Source organism: Pongo pygmaeus, chromosome 16, assembly GCF_028885625.2.
Source record: "Pongo pygmaeus isolate AG05252 chromosome 16, NHGRI_mPonPyg2-v2.0_pri, whole genome shotgun sequence".
Lineage (NCBI taxonomy): Eukaryota > Metazoa > Chordata > Mammalia > Primates > Hominidae > Pongo > Pongo pygmaeus.
Window position 1 is genome coordinate 66,027,151 of NC_072389.2, and position 21,540 is coordinate 66,048,690.

The 21,540-nt window shown below is 41.4% G+C and overlaps 1 protein-coding gene and 1 long non-coding RNA gene across 2 annotated transcripts in view; one reads left to right on the top strand and one right to left on the bottom strand.

Annotated features, from left to right (window-relative positions):
- The window catches only part of LOC129014112 (uncharacterized), a 96,053-nt gene extending 80,092 nt beyond the window's left edge, over positions 1-15,961 (top strand). The window contains exons 6-8 of the long non-coding RNA XR_010123962.1: positions 11,968-12,042; positions 15,280-15,391; positions 15,842-15,961. This is a non-coding gene — a long non-coding RNA (uncharacterized LOC129014112). The remainder of the gene's footprint in view (positions 1-11,967; positions 12,043-15,279; positions 15,392-15,841) is intronic.
- The window catches only part of RORA (RAR related orphan receptor A), a 735,085-nt gene that overhangs the window by 130,799 nt on the left and 582,746 nt on the right, over positions 1-21,540 (bottom strand). The gene's annotated exons all lie outside the window — the stretch shown is intronic.

Sequence of the window (21,540 nt, forward strand, 5' to 3'; positions counted from 1 at the left end):
TCCTGACCTCAGGTGATCCACCCACCTCAGTCTCCCAAAGTGCTGGGATTACAGGCGTGAGCCACTATGCCCGTCCAGGACATAATCTTTGATTGCAAGGTTGCAGCTACCCAGTGAGACCCTGCAAACCCTGAGGAATGCCGTGTCTTCCATGTGTCCTGCCTCACTTATTCACTCCCTTCTTTTCTTCCCTGAAACCTTGAAATTTACAGTGTAAAAGAGCCAGGATAGCAAGTGAAGCCCACCACAGGTGTGCTCTGCAAAGTCCCTGAAAGAGGAGTGCCCAAAAGATGTTGCTTGCCTCTCTGCAGTGTACGGACCCCCAGGAATCTAGAGAGGGGTCAGTCTAAAATATTTAAAATTCTTTAGTAATGCCCAGGAGGGGGCAGTCAGCTTAGCAAGGATTTGGGATCTATCAACAACTACAATTCTATTGCACTTGCTTATGATACATTTTTAAAAGCAGAAAGCAAAAATTAAAAATAATAACAGCAGCAGCTAATATTTACCAAGGGCTGACTATACCCTAGGCACTTGGCTAACTACTTAACATGGACATCTCATTGATTCCCCCATGAAAGCACCATGAGGTAGGTACTGCTAATGTTCCCATTTAACAGACAAGGGAACTAAGGCCCAGCTAGTCAATGCTGAAATTGGATATAAGCACAAGTGGCCTGGCTCCAGAGCCAGGCTGTTGCCCATAACATTATGTTGCTGTAGGCTCTGGTTACCACTTTATGTGAATATGGACAAAGGATACAGAGGGGGATGAAAGCAGTATGATTAGTTGGGGTGGCAGGACCACGGTAAGTTTACTTTTATTTTGATGTTCAATGTTATTTATGTATTAAATATTTTTTTTTAATCAAAACTATTGGTTGATCATTTTTGACCCAGGAGATGCAGTTTGAGATATGTGTGCCTAACACAGCATCTTTATCACTAAATAAGTTATAGCTTCTCTGTGACTTGCTTTCTGTATCTGAAATATGAGATAATATTTGCCAACATTTTCCCACTAAAATTCTTGCTCAAAGGTTGAAATTCTGTGTATGGTATGTGTAGGATATGGAGCAGGTGGAGAGTAGGGGGTGGGAAAGGGTGGGGAGGCCTATGGTGGGGTGACTACAGAAATACTCTATAGAACAATTACTCACTGGTGGAATCAAACATTAGGCATGAGGCCAGGCTGCGCTTTCTATTTATAAGGTATTGTTCAACGTTGGAAAGAAACATCAGATCTGAATTAGGGTTTTTATTTTTTCCCCCTTTCCTTCCTTCTTTTTTTCTCCACATCCCTCTCTTCTTCTCTTCCTTTCTCCCTTCTTTCTTTTCCTGGGCCACTGGAAGCAATGTTTGGTCATAGTTATATATTTTATCTGATAGAAAAGACTAGCAGAGACTTAGACCATAGAGAGTCAAGAGGCCTAAAGACCTTAGCATATCTTCCTTTGAATCTAGGAACACGACCCCCTGATATAATTTAACCTCATTACCACAAGTATGGAAGAGGTCCTCTTCCATTTGCTGCATATGTATATATATATATTTGCTGTATATATATACACACACACACACACACACACACACAATTATTCATTGGAAATGTATCTACAAAAGGTAAATTGTTTGAGGTAAATAAAGGGACATGCTACTATGGCTAGAAACTATGTTGGTTAGTTGGTATTTTCTTCCTGGTCACCTTTCAGGCAATCTGGATAGAAAGCACAGCTTTCATTTCTGTGTAACATCCATCTGTGTTCAAAGATGCTTTTGAGAGGGCCAAGGGAACAATGATTTAATGCTGTCAAGTGCTTTGAGATCTCAGACAAAGAAGCTCTGTAAATACTGAGCATTAGCAACCCCAGTATCATTCCCCTCAGTATTATCAAGGCTTTGGAAAAATTAACCAAGAAATGGGCCCTGGCATATTGAGAGCAGCAATCGCTTCTGGAAAGCTTTAAAGACCCTCTACATTGGGAAATGTAGGGCTTAGTGAAAACACTTGCCCAAGAACTACTTTTCTTTGTTTGCAAATTAAAACCACCAAAGACTAAAACCTGCTACAATGTGGAAAAGAAATAATTAGATTAAAGCTTTTCAACCAAGCTCCAAATGGAGAGAGGGTAAGGGATTGTGGGTGTGCATGTACTTAAGAGACAGACACATACAGAAAGACACAGACTGGGCTTCAGAAAAAAAAAACAAAAAACAAAAAAAACAGAAAAAAGGCTTTTGTCCATGTTTATATTTGCCACAAAAACAAATCTTTTTTTGTTTTATTTTGTTAAGTAAAAAACGTATTCATTATGTTTGGTGAGGTTGTAGGGCAACAGGCACCCACATACATTATTGGTGGCCACATAAACTGGCAAAGTCTCCATGAAGGACCACTTTGCAACGTCTAATAATATTATAAATGCATTTACCATTGTCCTACTATTCCGCATCTAGGAATTTATCCTGTACATCTATTTGCATATGTGCAAAATGGTTCACGTTTGAGGATATTCATTGTAGCTTTGTTTGTATTTGCAAAGCCTGAAAACAAATTAAAAATTTATTAGTAGGGGATTAAATAACGTCTGGTGTATCATTAAAATGGAATATCATACAGTTGTTAAAAAGAACAAGGAAATTCTGCGCAAAATTGCTATGGAATTATCTCTAAAGATGTGGTGTGAATTGAAAAAATCAAGATGCAGAACAGTGTGTACAAACAGATATATTTGAATATGTATGTTTGAATTCATCATGCTAACATATTTATAGAATGGATTTTCGGAAGGCTGCATAAAAAATTGGTAACTGTGGCTAAGGCATAGGGCTTACACCTCTAACTTTATATCCTTTCGTACCTTTTGAATGTTGTATCATGTACCTATGTGTCCTATTCAGAAAACAAATTAGTGCTAATGGTGTATGAAACCACTGATTAAACAACAAAGTGAAAATATGAGCTTTGTAACATTTTCTAGGGATGGGGGTCGACAAGTTGTGTCTTCAGAGCTCCCATGTTCTTCCTTCCTCAGCAGGGAGAGGCTTCTCAGCACCCTGCTGACTCAGGGAGCCCAAAGGGACACCAGGAATGCTCAGCCTGTGTTAGCTCATGACTATTTCCCTGCCTCTGACTTCTCTAGTTCCTCACAGTTCAACCCAGGGTGGGTAGCCTGGTGTCTGTTTGAGCTCAACCTCCCCAAACCAGGAAGCCCACAAGCTGTACCTTCAAGATGTCACTGTCAAACATCTATCTGAGCATACAGGGAATTCCCCTCTTGGGACTGACAGGGAAAATGATCCCTAGGGATTAGGGCCTCCACTGGGCTGTGTCAAACATATTTCATAGTTCCTGCAACTCTGACCAGGGATCGTTTTGAAATTCGGATTTTGTTGTTGTTGTTGTTGTTGTTGTTGTTGCAAGGAACAAAGACTCACCAAACTAAAGGATGATTCTTGCAAGAATGCACATGGAGTAATACAGTAGCCGCGTTCTCATGGAATTTAATAAGAATTATAAAACAACAACCTCAAAAATATCATTGATGAACTACTTAGCTGCCCAGCATGGTGCTTGGTGCTTTGCGTGGATTATCTCCTTTCAACCCCATCATAAACCCATGAGGCTGTTGCTGTTATTACCCCTATTTTATAGGACATTTAGGCTTGTAGAGGTCACTGTCACCATACAGTGGGTGAGCCCCACAGAAACAGGATCGGGAAAATCTGCTGCTCTCTTGCTGTCCCTCTCATGGGCAGAACAGTTTCTCTGCCTTAAGGTTACCGCCTTTCCCTGGATGCTTGCCTCTCAGTTCTGATACTAACTGACTCACTCATTCACCACCATTGGGCTCATTCATAGACTTTGCTTCCTTATAACAGCACCTTCTACAGAGGGATTCATGACCTTCTCCACCTCAAATCTCTGTGCTTCAGCTGCTGCCTACCTGCCTCCTCCTGTTCAGATTTCCCCAAGAGAGGACTTGAGAGATCATCCTTCTGTTGGAGGCCAGCCACTTCACTGGTCACCTCCTGACCTTTGGCTTGGGCATCCCACCTCGGGTTCCCATTTTGATTCATTCCTCTGTGGCTGAAGGGTAACAGTCCTCATGGGCTTCATCTTTTCCTTCACTCGTCAGATATTCTTGGAGAACTGACTTTAAGCCAGACATTGGGTTGTGGGTGGTGGGGGGAGGATACACAGTGATCAGCAGAGCAAAGAACTTGCTCTCAGTGGCTCTTACCTTCTGGCTCCTTCACCTGCAGGTGTGGGTGTGGCAGACATTCTGGCCTGTCCAGTTCAAAGACAATGACCCGTGATTGACCACGGCACTCTTGCCTCAGTCTCTAAGTCACTGTCTCCTGGGGCCCCCTCATTCATGCCTTTTCCTGGTTATCCATCTGCCTCCAGAAACTGGGGCTGTGCCTTGCCCCAGTGTACTATGGAGTCCAACGTGATCAAACAGATGGCTCCAACAGCTGGGTGGAGAATGATGGGGAGGAGTCTGGGGGATAATGCTCAGAGGCCCTGTGAATCTGCTGCCATGGGCAGTGGAATCCCAGCCACAAAGAATGAGGTACTTACAATTCTCCCATAATTGTTGACTAAATTCCAGAGCTGGGCTCCTCTCTCTTCTTTTCTTTCTTCTCTTTTTTCAATACCAAATAGTTTGAAAAAATTCCATGCTTTGTCAAATGCCCTTTCCTAGGCTCAAATTAACCTTTTCCAAGCGTCTTTCACATTCTTCAAACTCTTATTAATCCCTCAAAACCCACCTCCAGGCATTGCCCTCCTCAGTGATTTATTCTCTAAATTTGAGATAATCATGGCTTCATATGGACTACTTTTGTACTTGGCATACATTTCTATTGTTACCCTTATCATACTGAGTTGCAAATATTTGTTTAGACGTATGTTTCCTCTCCTGGAGTGTAAGCTTATAGAGAGCAGGGAACATGTCTTAATTATTTATTTTTTAACTTAAATAAACTATTTTAGGATAGTTTTAGAGTTACAGAAAGTTGTAAAAATAGTACAGACAATGCCTGTATACTTTATTGTCTGGTTAACATATTGCTTTACTATGGTATGTTTGTTACAACTAAGGAATCAACATTGGTATGTTACTGATTATTTCGCAGTTTATTTCACTAGATTTTACCTGGTGTCCTCTTCCTGTTGCAGGATCCCATCTGATCTCACATTATGTTTAGCTGTCATGTCTCCTTCGCCTCCTCTGGTCTGTGGTCAGTTTCTCTAACTTTCCTTGTTTTTGATGATCTTGCCTGTTTTGAGGAGTACCGGTCAGCAGTGTTGCAGAATATCCCTTAATGGGTTTGTGTGATGTTTTTCTCATGGTTAGACTGGGGTTTGTTTATTTTATTTATTTATTCTTTTGGAGATGGGGTCTTGCTTTGTCACCCAGGCTGCAGTGCTGTGGCACTGTCATAAATCACTGCTGCCTCAAACTCCCGGGCTCGAGGGATCCTCGTGCCTCAGCCTCTGAAGTAGCTAGGACCATGGGTATGTTTACTGCACCCAGCTAATTTTTACATTTTTAAAATACAGACAGGGTCTTGCCATCTTGCCAGGCTTGGTTATTTTTAAACACCAGCACTGAATTAAATACTCAGCATGTACCACCTAGCACAGACCAGGCATTTAATTAATGTTTATTGAACTGAATAGAATTCAAGTATTTCTTCAGCATCTTCTATATAAATAGAAGCCTGACTGATGCCCTTGGAGAGGTGAAGAAAGGAACTCAAGTCCTGTAAAGATCTTCCACACAGCTGAATAACAAAAGACAGTATGCACCCAAATGTCAAGTAAGGAGAACCCAGAGAATGACCTATTGCAGCTCAGGAGATGAATTAATCAGAATGAGCAGGTGAAGTCAGCATCTGTGTGAAAGAGGTGTCTGGAAAGGGGGTGGGTTTAGAGAGGCCCTTTTTGGTTCTCAAGCACAAGGAGCTTTTCCCTGAGCTAGGGTCTGCTCACATGCTGAGCCTGAAGTCCAGAGGTATTTCTACCCCTCTTCTCTCATGGCTGGCAGGCTTCTCATTCTTGAGGCGTTGGCTTAAATCTGACCTCTGCAGACCTACACTATCTAAGATAGGCTCCACCTGCCACTCTGTCTCACAGCACCCTGATTGTTTTCTTCACAGCTTTGTCAATGTTTATAAAGATTGACTGTTTATTTTTTTTTTTTTTGAAACAGAGTCTTGCTCTGTTGCCAGGCTGGAATGAAGTGGTGTGATCTCGGTTCACTGCAACCTCCGCCTCCCGGGTTCAAGCGATTCTCCTGCCTCAGCCTCCCGAGTAGCTGGGACTACAGGCATGCACCACCATGCCCAGCTAATTTTTGTATTTTTAGCAGGTACGGGGTTTTGCCATGTTGGCCAGGATGATCTCCATCTCTTGACCTCATGATCTGCCCACCTCGGCCTCCCAAAGTGCTGGGATTACAGGCGTGAGCCACTGCTCCTGGCTGACTGTTTATTCTTTATTGTCGGTCTTTCTCATTAGAGTCTAAGCTCCTTGAGGGGAAGTACTGCATTTTGTTATTCACTCTGGTAGAGCACATAGTGGTTCTCAAATTATCGTGCTGAATCAATGAATGGGCTGATATTGGCCGAGACTGAGAAAGCATGAGACAGTGACAAGAAGATACGTGAGGGGTTGCTGTAAGAGGCACTGACATGGAGCAAGAGTGAACTGGGTAGGCAGATGGGATGCTGCCAGGTCATCAGACTGATCACAATGGTGTCAGGTCATACCAAATAGGGTGGCATAATTTGGGCAAAGGCCAGCAATGTACTAGGTGTGGGCTGCACAGATGTACGGGTCGTCCCGTGATTTTCCATCTTGGAAAGGCCAGCCAGCATTCACAGGAAAAAGATGGGGGGATTAGGAAAAACTGAGGTCAAGGGAGGGCCAAGGGCTATAGGAGTGTCTACATAAATCAACACTGAGAATGTATTCCATGAATGAAAGTAACACAAAAGCTGTTGGCAGGCAAGGGTGGAACCCAGCCTAACTTCCATGGTGTTGTCACAAGCCCAAGAAGAAAAAGGGAACTCTGGTGAATACTTCTGAATGACAAAGATAAAATGGAAGACCTATGATGTGGCTACTGGGCTATAAAAAAGGACAGCCGTCACATGAGGAAACCTAGAAAAATGAGATAATGAGCTTCAGGGCTCAGAATGGAAAGAACCCCATAGAAATCTTCGATCTTTTCCACCATGAGTTCTACACTGATGCAAAGGACAGAATCAGGATATACATTCCCTGATTTGGAAAGTATATATTTTTCCCATCCAAGTTCATTGTGAACTGCTGACCAAAAGGGCAGTGTTTTATACAGATTCTGTCCAGAACCAGCCCAGTGGGAAAAGCCTCGGAAAGCATATGGCAAAGAAACTCTGAGACTCCAGAGTATGATTTAGTAACAAAAAGAGTGGTGTGTCTTGTCTTTGTGTGCCCGTATAAATAATCACGATGGCTGAACTCTGCTATTTTTCATCCAACCTAAGTAACAGCTTTGAAAAAGAAAGATAACAATTACATGTGTGTACAGCGTCCAAGGGAACCATTAGCAATGGAGCTCCCCAGGCTCCTGGGAGGACCAAGCACATGGTCCAACCAACCGTCTTCTGAAAAGGTAGCGGTGGGCAGTGGAAGGCAAAAAGAATGGCTGCACTTGTGTTTCTGAAGGTCAGACCAAGAAACCAAGGAGTGTGTCTTTGTTATTTCAAATCTGTAGCCTTTGAAGTCCCAGCAGGTAAGTGGGTGAGTCTCATATACAGCTGAGGAACTCCTTTCTCCTCTGTACCTCCTTAGAGATACAGGGCTAAGACAACCCAGGTGTTAGCCTGTCCAAGCCCTTCATTTGCAAAGGAGGAAACTGATGGGCAGAGGACAACACAAACTGCCCAAAGTCACACTGGTAGACGGCATTTGGGCCAGGATGAGACTTTTTTTTTTTTTTTTTTTTTTTGAGACGGAGTCTCGCTCTGTCACCAAGCTGGAGTACAGTGGCACAATCTTGGCTCACTGCAACCTCCTCCACCTCCTGGGTTCAAGCGATTCTCCTGCCTCAGCCTCCCGAGTAGTTGGGATTACAGGCACCCACCACCACACCCAGCTAATCTTTGTATTTTTAGTAGAGACGGGGTTTTACCATGTTGGCCAGGATGGTCTCTATCTCCTGACCTCAGGTGATCCACCCACCTCGGCCTCCCAAAGTGCGGGATTACAGGCATAAGCCACTGCACCCGGCCAGCAGCATGAGGCTTTCTAACCCAGCTTTCTTTTCCCAATCCTAAGCAGCGCATCTGGGGCTATGTGACTGACTGACCACTAAAACTGCCTCTGATTCCACATTTTGATTTTTGCTCCCATAAGCACCGTTCGCAGTTTTCCCCCTCATATTACTTCTATAACAACCTTGAGGTGGTCAAGGAAAAGAAAAAACACCATCCACACTCCTAGGCATTTTAATGAAATGCACAACAGGTATCTGACCCAGACTCTTACTTCCCTGCCAATCTCCAGCTCATATCAATTCGTTTCCCTAACAGAAAATAGGTGTCAACTTTGTAGATGGAAAGTAATTTCCCTGCAAATATTACCAGAGAGGTTACTGGCACTACTTGACAGTTTTATTATTACTTTTGTTTTGCAGTAAGGTGGAGGAACTCTACCTTTGCCAGGTAGAATACTGAAAAACAAAAAAAAGTAGAGCTTTTAACTTTGTATTAGTTTTAACATCGGAGGGGAAAACAAGAAACAAAGAATATGTGCGCTGGCCGCATGCCCAGTACGGCTAAGGGCAACCTCACAGGATCCTGGCTTTCCTCACTTCTCACCCACAAACTTTCAGATCCTGGAGCTTCAGTGTGGGTTAGAGGGAATTACTCTGCAGCATCTGAAAAGCCAGCTCACAGGTGGGCTGCTGGGGCGATTTGGCAGGGCCTGCTTGTAAACACTGGCTATCAACTCCTTTACAAGGTAAGCCAACCGGGCAAGTTAACTCGCTTTACTCTTCTCCGGGTTTAATAGAAGGTGGGTATACTTTTATAAAAACCCAATAATCTAAATATTTCACACGTAGACAAGAAAACTAGAAAGCCCCAAGAGAACCAAAAGAGTATTTTATTAATAACTATTTATGTGTAGTAGCTACTTAAATTCATGTTTCACTACCTATGCTTTTTTTTTTTTTTTTTTTTTTTTTTTTTTTTTTTTTTTTTAGACGGAGTCTCACTCTGTCATCCAGGCTGGAGTGCAGTGGCGCATCTCGGCTCACTGCAAGCTCCGCCTCCCAGGTTCACGCCATTCTCCTGCCTCAGCCTCCCAAGTAGCTGGGACTACAGGCACCTGCCACCATACCTGGCTAATTTTTTCTATTTTTAGTAGAGATGGGGTTTCACTGTGTTAGCCAGGATGGTCTCGATCTCCTGACCTCGCGCTCTGCCCACCTCTGCCTCCCAAAGTGCTGGGATTACAGGCATGAGCCACTGCGCCCGGCCTCACTATCTATGTATTTTCTAAAGGGTCAGATAGACTTAGGTGTAGGTTGGCCAGAGAAAATGCAGAGTTCCCAGTTAAATTTGAATTTCAAATACACAATGAATAATTTTTTAGCATATTCCAAATAATGATAGGACATACTTTTATTCATTGTTCATCGACACTGAGTCCATTAACCAGCTGGTTTATTTATTATTATTATTTTTCCCCTTGCTTCATTCTTTTCTGACCTTCTGTGGCTTAATTTTAGGACTCCTATTAGAGGGTGGAGGGAGAAATACGACTCACACGCATCGGGTGTCCTACTTATCATTAGCTGAGGCACAAGTTTTGGGAGGGGAGGGATTTGCTACTTTGAGCTAAAAATGGTGATTATCTGCATTCTCTCTATTACCATATGGACAGAATTAGCCATAGACTGATGTTTTCCAGAGACTGGATTTTGCAGGCCAGTAAAATCCAAAAAGAAAAGAAAAGGAAATTGGGAAATTGTGAGAAGATCAATATACTGTTGCCAAGTTTAAATCTGATCAAAAAAGGGTGTTTAAAAAAACCCCACAGCTACCATCTTCAATTACCATTAATTCATAAAAGAAAGCAACATTTCAATACCCCAAAAGTAGGAAGGACACACTCTTCTTTATTTTTTAAATAAAGTTGGCAGCTTTACAATGGATTGCCCTCATTTTTGTGGAAACTTCATCACAATCTGGTGCTGGCTCTGAGATCTGAGAATATGCAGACCAGGTCATGCCACAGCAGCACCTATAAAGTGACAGCAGCAATGCTGCACTTTACACGGGTTTGTGTTGGTAGCAGATAACCACAGAGCACCTTGCAGTAAAGGAAGGAGAAGGTGAACATGTGCCAGTTCGAATTTTGATGATCTTAAATTAATATTTAATTTAAGCATTTTATTTCTGAGATGTGTGTTATTTGTGTGGAAGTATAGTGTGATTTTTCTCAAACCACAAAGCATTTCTTTAACTTATAATATATAGAAAACGTTTTTCCAAACTTCCTTTAGAGCACAGCTCAATCTCTGAACTTTTCCTCCCTATCTCTATAAAATGAATGCTTCAGGAACTGGATAATGTGACGCTGAACTTAAATAGCCCCCTTCCTAAGAGAGTTCAGAGGTCTTTGAAAATACAGGTAATTAAGCCCCCTGGTTCCTGAGAGCTGGCAGAATGTGTGACCTCAGCTGAGAAGAGTTGGGTATTTGCCAAAAGGCAGGTATAGTTGGTAGCAGTGCTCAGAGACCAAGTCCCCAAGTTCAGATTTTCTATCCCTTTTCCCATTGTATACAAGGGAAAACTATAGTGTGAAAGTGGATGATTGCCTGAAATTGCTGAGTAATTAAAAGGAACCATGATTAAAATAAACTGCCCAGCCCAAATCTCATATGTAGTTTCTTTTATCTTCCTCCAACCTGAGAATGTATATAAAGGTATTTTTACCAGGGAAATTCTTCTTTAAATAGGGTTGAAACTCAATTTCATATGCTGCAGAGAGATGCAAGGTATTATGTACCAGTGGTCCCTAAATATTCTTTTCTTCTTCACGTGGCTGTGAAGTTGCAAACTGAGCATCCTTTTCAACGGCTTGTTGAAGCAAAGAATTAAATATACATATACAGACTAAAATATATGTTAGCATATTCTTTAGAAATATGAAGAATACCCCCTTTTCACAGTGATAATCTCTGGGTGGGGTCTTTTTAACGTTATGTTTTTCTGTAATGATGGAGTTTTAAAATAATTGTAATTGTCTATTATTTTTAGAATACGTAAAAAAGATACAAAGCATGCAGATTCTCATTAAAAATCACTGCAACCTGGACTTTTGGGATGTCCTTTAAAGTCACCTAGTACTTGCACTTTCCCACAGTCCTCTGTCCAGCCTCTCTCAGTGACCTGAGACATTCAGTGCCACTTGGGTATTCCAGACATTTGTCTTTCTGAGAGAAGCAGTGCTACCATTTTTTTTTTTTTCTTTTTTTTGAGCTGGAGTCTCGCTGTGTTGCCAGGCTGGAGTGCAGGGACGCAGTGTCGGCTCACTGCAACCTCCCCCTCCCGGGTTCAAGCGATTCTCCTGCCTCAGCCTCCCGAGTAGCTGGGACTACAGGCACCCGCCACCACGCCCAGCTAATTTTTGTGTTTTTAGTAGAGATGGGGTTTCACCATGTTGGCCAGGCTGGTCTCAATCTCTTGAGCTCGTGATCCGCCCGCCTTGGTGTTCCAAAGTGCTGGGATTACAGGCGTGAGCCACTGCGCCTGGCCCACTTTTTTACCTTCTCAAAACCCCAACTTTTCTGTAATTACTGAAGCCCAGGTAATTTTCCCCCCAGCCCTATTGAATACCGGCTTGTTTTCATTTCTCTCTCTTTGTCTTTTGCCTTACTAATTCTGACGTGATTGTTTTTTCAGCCTCAACTGAATAGCAGAGAGATTTTGGCTTTCATTCCAGAATGATGTTTCACAGAAAGTCAACTCTTGTTCCAGGTATGTGATAAACATCTCACTAGTGAACTTCTTGCTGTTTCTAAGCGACTAACGGTTTGGTTAGCAAGCCCAGAGCCCTGCAGATACCTTTTGCCTCCTACACAAGGAGTAAGCTAATGAAACCCACGGAGCACGGCCTGCCCCTCTGCTTCCCTTTAATGGTTTCTCTCACCCAGGCCAGGCTGCCGCCACCATGACTCTGCACATCCATGTGCCGCCTCAGGGCAAGCAGAATGCAAATGACGGTGGCCCTCAAATTGCAATTTAAGGATAGCTGTTATATCTTCCCATATATTTCTCTTCCTACCCTCCAAATTTGAGGATAATGTGCTGTTTTAACTTATTCTTAGCAGAAAGAATGTTAAACCTTAGGGTGATGGTAGTATATTGCTGAATTCTGTGTTTTGGAATAAATTAGATTTTTTTTTGGTGTGGAGAAGGGAGAAAGGGGGAGCACTGAATGCAAAGATAATTTGATTTTAAAAGCTAGAGTTTCCTGGTTCCTGGGTTCTAGACATTTAAAAAATAGCCACAATTAATTATGTAATAAATTGTAGGAGGTTGTCAAGTTGTCATCTTTATTAAGGTGTTTCTTGCCAGACATATTCAAAATCTGTGTACTCAGATGTTAATTGCATTTGCCTCTATTGATTAAAATATACTTTCTGCCATCAAAATGGAACTCCAAGATGTAAAGGGAAAGAACACTTTAAAAGGCATTTCCAAAGTCATCTTGGATAGAGGAGCTTTCATCCAAGGGTGCTATGTGGCATTCCAGAAATGAATCAGAGACTTGGGCCCTCCATTTCCTTAGAAACAGAGACAAGCTGAAGATCGTTAGGGTAAATGAGTGGGACAAAGTACACTCTGCATTTTGTTTTTAATTTCAACTAAAAAAAATGCTGCACTCTTGTCTTGGCTGGAGAAATATCCTCAGCCTGTTCATCTCCTATCCTCTGCCCAAATCAACTCCAAATTTGACTGACTGAATTTTCAGTTCCTGTATTTTCAGATCAGTTCATGTATTTTCAGATCTGGCTCTCTCTGTGGTTGTGGTGGTAGCAGTGGTAGTGGTTATGGAGTCTGTAAGACTTACCATTTTAAAACGCCAAAAGCTCTCTTCAGGTTAAATAGTCTCTCTGTCTGATTCTCAAATGAACTCCTTGAGGAAGAGTGTTCTGTGCATATCTAGAAACCTTAGTTCTGCAAGAATGAGAACTAAAGAAGTTCACCCACGTCTCACAGAAACCACTTCTTCCCTTTCCTGAACAAGAAACCCATGTTCTTCATTTTCTGTCTGTCCACCCAGGCTTGGAAGACAGGTGAAAACAATCCCATCTTTCTATGCTTAGAAAGAGGTAGGGATGTGATGCTTACATTCCCCTGGCTCTTACTTGCATCAAATGTGGGAGGAAGGAATAAAAGAGAAGAGGAAACTAAAACCTGAGAAAGGGGAAGAAGAGAAAGTATTAGGTTGATGCAAAAGTAATTGCGGTTTTTGCAATTACTTTTAATAGTGAACCCCCGCCCCCCAGAATCATCTAGCAATCTGCCCTCTGGAGTGAACTTGACTAAAAGTAGGTAATAGTACCAACTCTTGGCTTAGAAGTATCTGATTATCCCTACTAACCAGTACAAGACGTAGATTTCTGAAGGAAAAGGATGCCTACCATTGGCTCTTTTTTGTTTTTGTGGTTTGATTTTTCTTATATTTTAAAAGGTTCTAAAAATAATACATACATACCTGGTCGAAAATTTGAAACTTAGAAAGAAGTTAAAAGAAGCATACAAAATATCACCACATCATATTATCTTATTAGCCAAATGTAACCACCACTAACATCCAGGGAGGGTTCTTGCCAGTATTTTTTCTATTTTTTCCTACGCTTTTAAAAATCTTCACAACTAAAATCATTCTGTGCACAGAATTTCACATACTACTTTTTGTTCAATCAAAAATATCTTCTCATGTGTTTATTAATTCTTTAAATATTATTTTAATGGCAGTATAATTTGCGATCATATGACTATAATTTATTAATGATTTTCCTAATAAAGGACATTCAGAGTGTTTAGAATTTTAGCCATTATAAATAGTATTAAATAAACATGGTTTTTGTATGCATTAATCTTTACTTTTTAAATTATTTCCTCAGAATAATCTACTGGAAGTAGGATTACCAAATCAAAGAGTATCATCATTTTCAAGACTTTAGTACCTATCACCAAGAAAGCCGTATCAATTTATATTAACAGTATATTGATGTCTTTCTGAAACTGACTGAACTGACTAATGTCATTTAAAAATCATGCTATCTTGTTAGGCCTCTGATACTTTGTATTTACTGGTAAGGCTGAAAATTATTTACAGACTAATTAGACACATTATATATTAAGGTTACTCATTTTGTGCCTTAATATTTGAAAAAATACATCTTCTTATCAGTTTGCTTTTTGTCCTTTTTGCTGATTGTTTATGATCATTTTTGACATATAAAAATTTTATTTTTCTCTATATTTCAATGTATTGACTTTGTATTCTGTAATTTCTTCTATTACTGTAAAGTACAGAAAATCTGCCTGTATCTAGATAAATATGCAGAAATATGTTCTCGTTATTTAATTAATTTTTCAAAAATATTTCTTTAATTTATCTAGGATTTCATTTGTTACAAGGCGTGAAAAAAATTTTTCTCTGATAAGCTAAAAATCATCACGCACAATTTATTGACTACTTTTCCCCCACAGCTTATATATGTATTCTATTGACACATATGCAAGACTCTTTTTACATATGCGAGATTATGTTTTGGGGTTTTCTTTCAGCACTTTACTGATCTCTTTGCCTCTTCATTTATCAGTAGTTTCTCCATCCCTAGTCCTTTTCTTTCTTTTTTTCTTTCTTTTTTTTCTAAAGTTCTTTTAACTATTCTTATTTCTTTCAACTTAAAAGGTGGCCAAGATGACATACCAGAAGGCTGTCTAAAATTATTGGAGAAAGAGAATCTTTGCCTTTAAAGTTTTAGGTCTTAGGTGAAAACGATGCAGTGTTAGCTCTTGTGTCTATAAAGGGTGGGGTTCATGCTATGACACAGAAAATCAGAAAGGACTTTCTTGACATTTGTAGAAACAGTAATACAAAGAAGAATTAGGTACCTTTTGGTTCATCTTAAGAAAAGAAAATTTCCAGTGAGGAGATTGAGACATTTAATGTTAAAAAGATCCTCTCTCTTCCAGGGCACGAGTAAAGATATCAACCCATCTATCTGTAGAAAATCGCCAGAAACTGTCACAAAATAAAAAATGAGAGAAGGCCTGAATTACGACAGCCCTGGTGGGGTTCTACAAGGTGTGTGCCAAATAATTTTGTTTTCCTTTTAAGGCGTGCTAACAGTGGATAGCTTAAGGTGATGGGGTTATAGGTGATTTTTTTCTTGTTCTTATTTAACTGTATTTTCTTTTTTTTTTTTTTTTGTCAAATTGTATAAAAGCTTTTTTTCTTAATAATGGCCTGTTAATTAACATCTAGAACCCAGTACTGGAAGCATTAGTCCCAAGAAGTGCAAAGTTACAAAAAGTGGATTTTCTATTTCTTCATTTCTTACCTTAATAGACACAGCAACACTAAAACTCATCTCATTAGAAGAGGTTTTGTGAAAATGAGACAGGACATATCTAAACCAAGTGCTTTTCCTCCGAATAAGATTTAACCCAAAATGAGGTTGGGGACTGGATGAAGTTATGAAAAAACTACTTCTTAAAACTGCTATTTCTAAAGCTAATAGGAATTCTTTTGCAGTGGGCTTTTTTCCCTTGACAACCAACGATTGATACATCGTGCATGTTAAAAAGCAGAGGGCTTTAAGTAAGTTTTCAATGGAAATAATTTTTTTTCCCTGCACCTTCCCTTTTTGTGATACAGTTGGCACTATTTTACTGTCTTAAAGATTCCTATTTTACTTTAATGGTCTCTACTTTCCCCTTTTCTTAGCTCTTCTTAATTTTTATGCTTTTCATTAGTAGATAATTCTCTCTGGCTGACCAACGGGGATGAGGGTCAGAGTCGCGGGCAATATACTATATCTGCGTTAGTCTGGCTTGAGAACAGCGAAACCGTGCCTCTTTCTCGAATTAGTCACTTTAAGTATAAGTGATGGGCAGTCTCTGTGACAATGATTTTGTCATAGTAAGCACTTGAAATACCTGCTGCAATTTTTTCACCGCCCCCCCACCGCCACCGCCGCCGCCGTTTCAATCAGGCAAGTTTATCTTTGTTCTTTAAACCATAAGCAGGTTTTTGTATTTTTTTTTTTTGCATGCCACATTGAAAAGAAATAAAAAACCAAGTGCCATACACGTCAATTAAAGGCATAAACAATCAAGGAATAGTCCATTTCCCCCTTGAATCTTTCATGCTTATTTTCCCTTCTTAGAATAACACTGAAAAGCCATCGAAGCTTCAACGGGACCAGCGTCTCCCCGTTTCGTGGGGTGTAGAGCAAGGTGCGGGAGGAGCGTTCAGCATGTCAAGTCTCTGCTCTACAGTGGACCTCCACGTCCCGCTTCCAGTGGACAGCCCTGTGAGATGGCGAAAATTTCCTTCCGCTCAGATACTGTCAAGGCCAATGTGCCTTTCAGGAGATTGTCTGAGAGATTTCGAACATTGAAACTGTAAAAAAAAATTGAGCTGGACAGATCCTTGCCACCACTTTTTCTGCTAAATATAGAAAAGTTGTCATCAGGTTGCACAAGCAATTTCCAGCTACAGCACCTCAGGAGGGGAGGCGGGCTCCTGTCTCTGATAGTTAAAGTGCATAGAGCTGAGCCGACCCTGACTTATGGGTTGTGAGGAACAAGGGAAGGTGGTACAAGAGTAATGAGAGAAGGGCGTCCTTGTTTTGGTTAAATCTAATGACATGGGAAGATGTGCAGTTGATGATGGTATTTGCTTACGATGTCATAAAGCATCAATAATTTGCAAGAAAAGGGTGGAAGGAGCCCTACCCCAGGAGTCTGTGCTCAGAGTTTCTCCTGTATCATTGCTTTGGAAAACACTGTTGTATAGTTGAGGGAGACTGTAAGATATGGAGCCAAACAGGCATGGGTTGGCATCCCAGCTTTATCACTTACCGTTTGTTTGATTTGGAGTTAATTACTTAACTTCTCTGAGCCTGAAAGTCCTCATATAGAAGATGTGGGTAAAATAATATTCCTCTCGCAGCATCATTAGGATTCACGTGAGGAGTAAAGTACATGGCACTACTAAGTGCTCAGCATTTGTTGGCGCCCTTCCCCTTCTCCCCTTTTAGGTGAATCATTTAAGCCCCCTGGACATCAGCTGCATCTCTCTTAGCAAGTCCTATTGGGTCTACCTCCGGAATATATTTAGAATTTATCCACTTCTCTCTATTGTCATTGCTGCCATGTCAGTCCAACGTGTAGGCCATTGCGATGCCTTCCTAACTGGTTTCCCTCCTTCTGTTTTTAAACCCAGTGCAATCCATCTCCACATAGCAGGCAGAGAGGGCATTTTAAAAACGTAAATCACATCATGCCCCTACCCTACCTAAAACCCTCCTGTGGCTAAACTTAGAGTAAAATCTAAGCTCCTCACCACAGCCTTCAAAGGCCCATGTGATCAAGCCCCTGCCTACCGCTTTCCTTTTAGACTCCACTTGCTACTGCTTTTTTCTTCTGTTAATTTTTTTCTTCCGGTTGTACTGGCCCTTTTCAGTTTCCAGAACCCTCCAAGTTTATTTCTACCGCAGGGCCTTTTAATTTGCTGTTTCCATGGCTTGGAAGATGCTTCTTCTAGATTCTCCTGTGGTTGAAACCTTCTCCTAGGTCAAATGTTTCCTCCTAAAATTTGTCATCCTTGACCTAGTCACTCTCTATCACAGCCCTAATTTATTTTCTTCATAGCACTGGTCACTATGTGAAAGTATCTTAAATACTGTTTATCTGTTTATTTTCTGTTTTCCCCCATGAGAATGTGAGCTCCATGAAAAAAGGGGACTATGCTTTTCTCTTCTTTTAATTTTTTTTGAGACAGAATCTCGCTCTATTGCCCAGGCGGTAGTGCAGTGGCGTGATCTCAGCTCACTGTAGCCTTGACCTCCTAGGCTCAAGCCATCCTTCCACCTTAACCTCCCGAGTAGCTGGGACTACAGGTGTGTACAACCATGCCCAGCTAATTTTTTGTATTTTTGTAGAGATGGGGTCTTGCCACATTGCCCAGGATGGTCTCGAACTCCTGGCCTCAAGTGATTCGTCTGCCTCGGCCTCCCAAAGTGCTGGGATTACAGGCAGGAGCCACCACGCCTGGTGTGGGACTATGCTTTTCATTGCTGAATAAACCTAGAACAATGCCTGTACCTAGGAGGCCCTTGGGAAGCATGTGAAGAATGGATTCTGAATAAATACGTAAAATGGGATAAAAATATTGCCCTGAAAGTTGGTGACTGGATTTGAAAAATCTATGTCCTTTCCATTTCTTTTTTTTTTGAGATGGAGTCTTGCTCTGCTGCCCAGGCTGGAGTGCAATGGCACAATCTCAGCTCCTTGCAACCTCTGCTTCCTGGGTTCAAGTGATTCTCCTGCCTCAGCCTCTCGAGTAGCTGGGATTACAGGCATGTGCCACCATGCCTGGCTAATTTTTTGTATTTTTAGTAGAGACGGGGTTTCACCATGTTGGCCAGGTTGGTCTTGAACTCCTGACCTCTGGTGATCTGCCCACCTCAGCCTCCCAAAGTGCTGGGATTACAGGCGTGAACCACCATGCCCAGCTTCCTTTCCATTTCTAAAGATTCTGTGATTCCTTGGACAGAAAGACTAAATCCTGGGATAATTTTAAAGAAACGCAATTAGAAAATTTTCAAACACTCAACATATAGTAACTCATATTAAGTTTACCAAGTAGAGGCACTTCGGGTATCTGCTTTAATAAAAAAAATAAAAATAAGGACTTACATTTTGCATGTCAAGTATTTGTATGTCAAAGGATCCTTCTAACCCATTTAAAAATTTTGTACCTTTAAGTAGCATTGCAATTCTCTGAGCAACCTATTTAGAGTTTGCTTAGCATGCCCTTTCTTCACAGATCTTGAAAAGGAAAGTGACCCCACACTATAACACATCTGCTGAAAGAAGTGGCTCAGGTGAGCTCAGACTGTGTGAACAGTATGTCCTTTAGCTCAGGGAGTCATTCTTTCTACTGTGCGCTGTGCACGTGAGACCCCACTTCTGGGACCGTGCTTTAAGAGGGACACGGTAAAGTGGATCACATCCCAGGGAAGGAAGTAGAAACCAAGTGAAGAGAGAAAAAAAAAAGAAGAAAATGGGAATGCCTAACTTAAAAAGGAGGGTATGGTAGAGACCTGATAGTTGTCAATTATTGGAAGCTTTCTCATGAAAAGACGATTTGGTGCCATTCCATGGGACAAATTTGGAACCGGTGAGTAGAAGCTACTGAAAGGCAGAGTTGGTCCAGTCAGTGTAGGACATTTCCAACAGTCTGGCCTCACACCTAAGTAAAGCCCTGCTTGGAAATACAATGAGCAGCTGCCTTTTCTGGATGTTAAAATTTCAGGCAAGTAAACTGCTAGTCAGCTATGTCCTTCCTACAAGGATTCCTCTTATTGTAGATGGGTAACATGCACACTTCCGGGAAGCTCTAAGTGAAATCTCTTCACACTGCTCGGCATAGTGGTTCACACCTGTAGTCCCAGTGCTTTGGGAGGCTGAGGTAGGAGGATCACTTGAGCCCGGAAGTTCAAGACCAGCCTGGGCAACAAAAAATTTACAAAAAAAATTTTAAAAATTAGCCAAGTGTGGTAGTGGCATGCCAGTAGTCCTTGCTACTCTAGGTGCTGAGGTGAGAGGATTGCTTAAGCCTAGGCGTTCAAGGCTGCAGTGAGCTATGATCACGCCATTGCACTCCAGCCTGGGCAACAGAGTGAGACACTGTCTTTAAAAAATAAATACAGGCTGGGCCCGGTGGCAGCCATTTGGGAGGTTGAGGTCAGTGGATTGCTTGAGCCCAGGAGTTTGAGACCAGCCTGGGCAACATGGCGAAACCCCACCTCTATTAAAAACGCAAAAATTAGTCAGGCCTGGTGAAGTGCACCTGTAATCCGAGCTACTCGGGAGGCTGAGGCATGAGAATTGCTTGAATCCGGGAGGCGAAGGTTGCAGTGAGCCGAGATCGCGCCACTGCACTCCATCAGCCTGGGCGACAGAGCAAAACTTGGTCTCACAACAAATAAATACATACATACATGCACACATTAAGTTAAATTAAAAGGAAATATTTTTACGTATTCTAGGTTGGCTAATATTCTTTGATTTGCATCAATAGTGTTCTTTCTACTCTGTCATGTGTGGAATATGATAAGTCTGCTATTGCTAATGACCTAGGCCCAGAGAACTTTGAATATCAAAAGTTAACCTAGAATCTCAGAGATCCATGGTTTTATATTCTGACTTGGAAGCAAGTCACTGGCTAGTTCCTATTCAAGAGATGTCTAATCTGGAAGGCTGAAGGAGGCTACCACTCTTCTTGGTGAACAATAGTTTGTGTTCCAAGAATAATCCTGGGTTTGAGGACAGAAGATAAGAAGATAAGGCTGGAGAGTTTAAGAGTTGTATTAGATCTCCTTTTAATCTGTAGCCTAGGCACTATGTTATTTTCTACCTATGCCTTCCAGCAAGGGTGGCTTATAACTCCAGGCAGAAGCTGAACCTCCTTGGTGACACCCCTTAGCCTGACCCCTCTTTTCTCCTTCTTTCCTTCCTTTGCCTTTCATTAGAATTCCTATGAGCCTTTGAATGCTTAGCATGAAAATGAGCCCATTTTATTTTTGGAACCCACAGAGGCAGCCCTGAGGGGAGTTATTGTGTTGCTTTTAGCAGCTAAACAAAAAGGTGTGAAATCATTTGCTGGCTGTTCTAGAATGGGAAAAAATAAATAAAAAACTGAGAAGGAAGGTTCAGGACAGTGTGTGGCAGCTTGGACAGAACCTCGTGATGAGGGCTTCTCTGAGACTTATTAGTAACCAAAGTGACTTTGGGAATGTCTGTGCATTTCTCTCACCTTCCCAGGAAGTTACTAGAATAGCACAGCAAGCCACTGGGATTAAAAAAAAAAAAATGATTGATTTTGCAATACTATTTCCATGTTGCCTTGAAAGAGACTTGAGGAGGGGACTAATTTGAGAAAATTCCTTAAAGCTCTTTGTAACATTTCTTATACAGGCAGCATGAGGGAGAGGAGAGAGGACTATTTTACCAAGCTTTTAAGACTTTCAAACAACCAGGGAAGGCTTCTGTGGACAGGTATGTGAGTCTTTGACACAGGCCCCTAATTATTTAAACATATAACAGTGGTAAGAGACAAAGGCCTCCAAGAACTCAAGCAACAAGAACTTCTTGTGAAACTTCAGGTTTTTGCCTCATGCTAGTAACATTCATTGAAAGTCATCTCCTGTTTTGGGGGGCTGA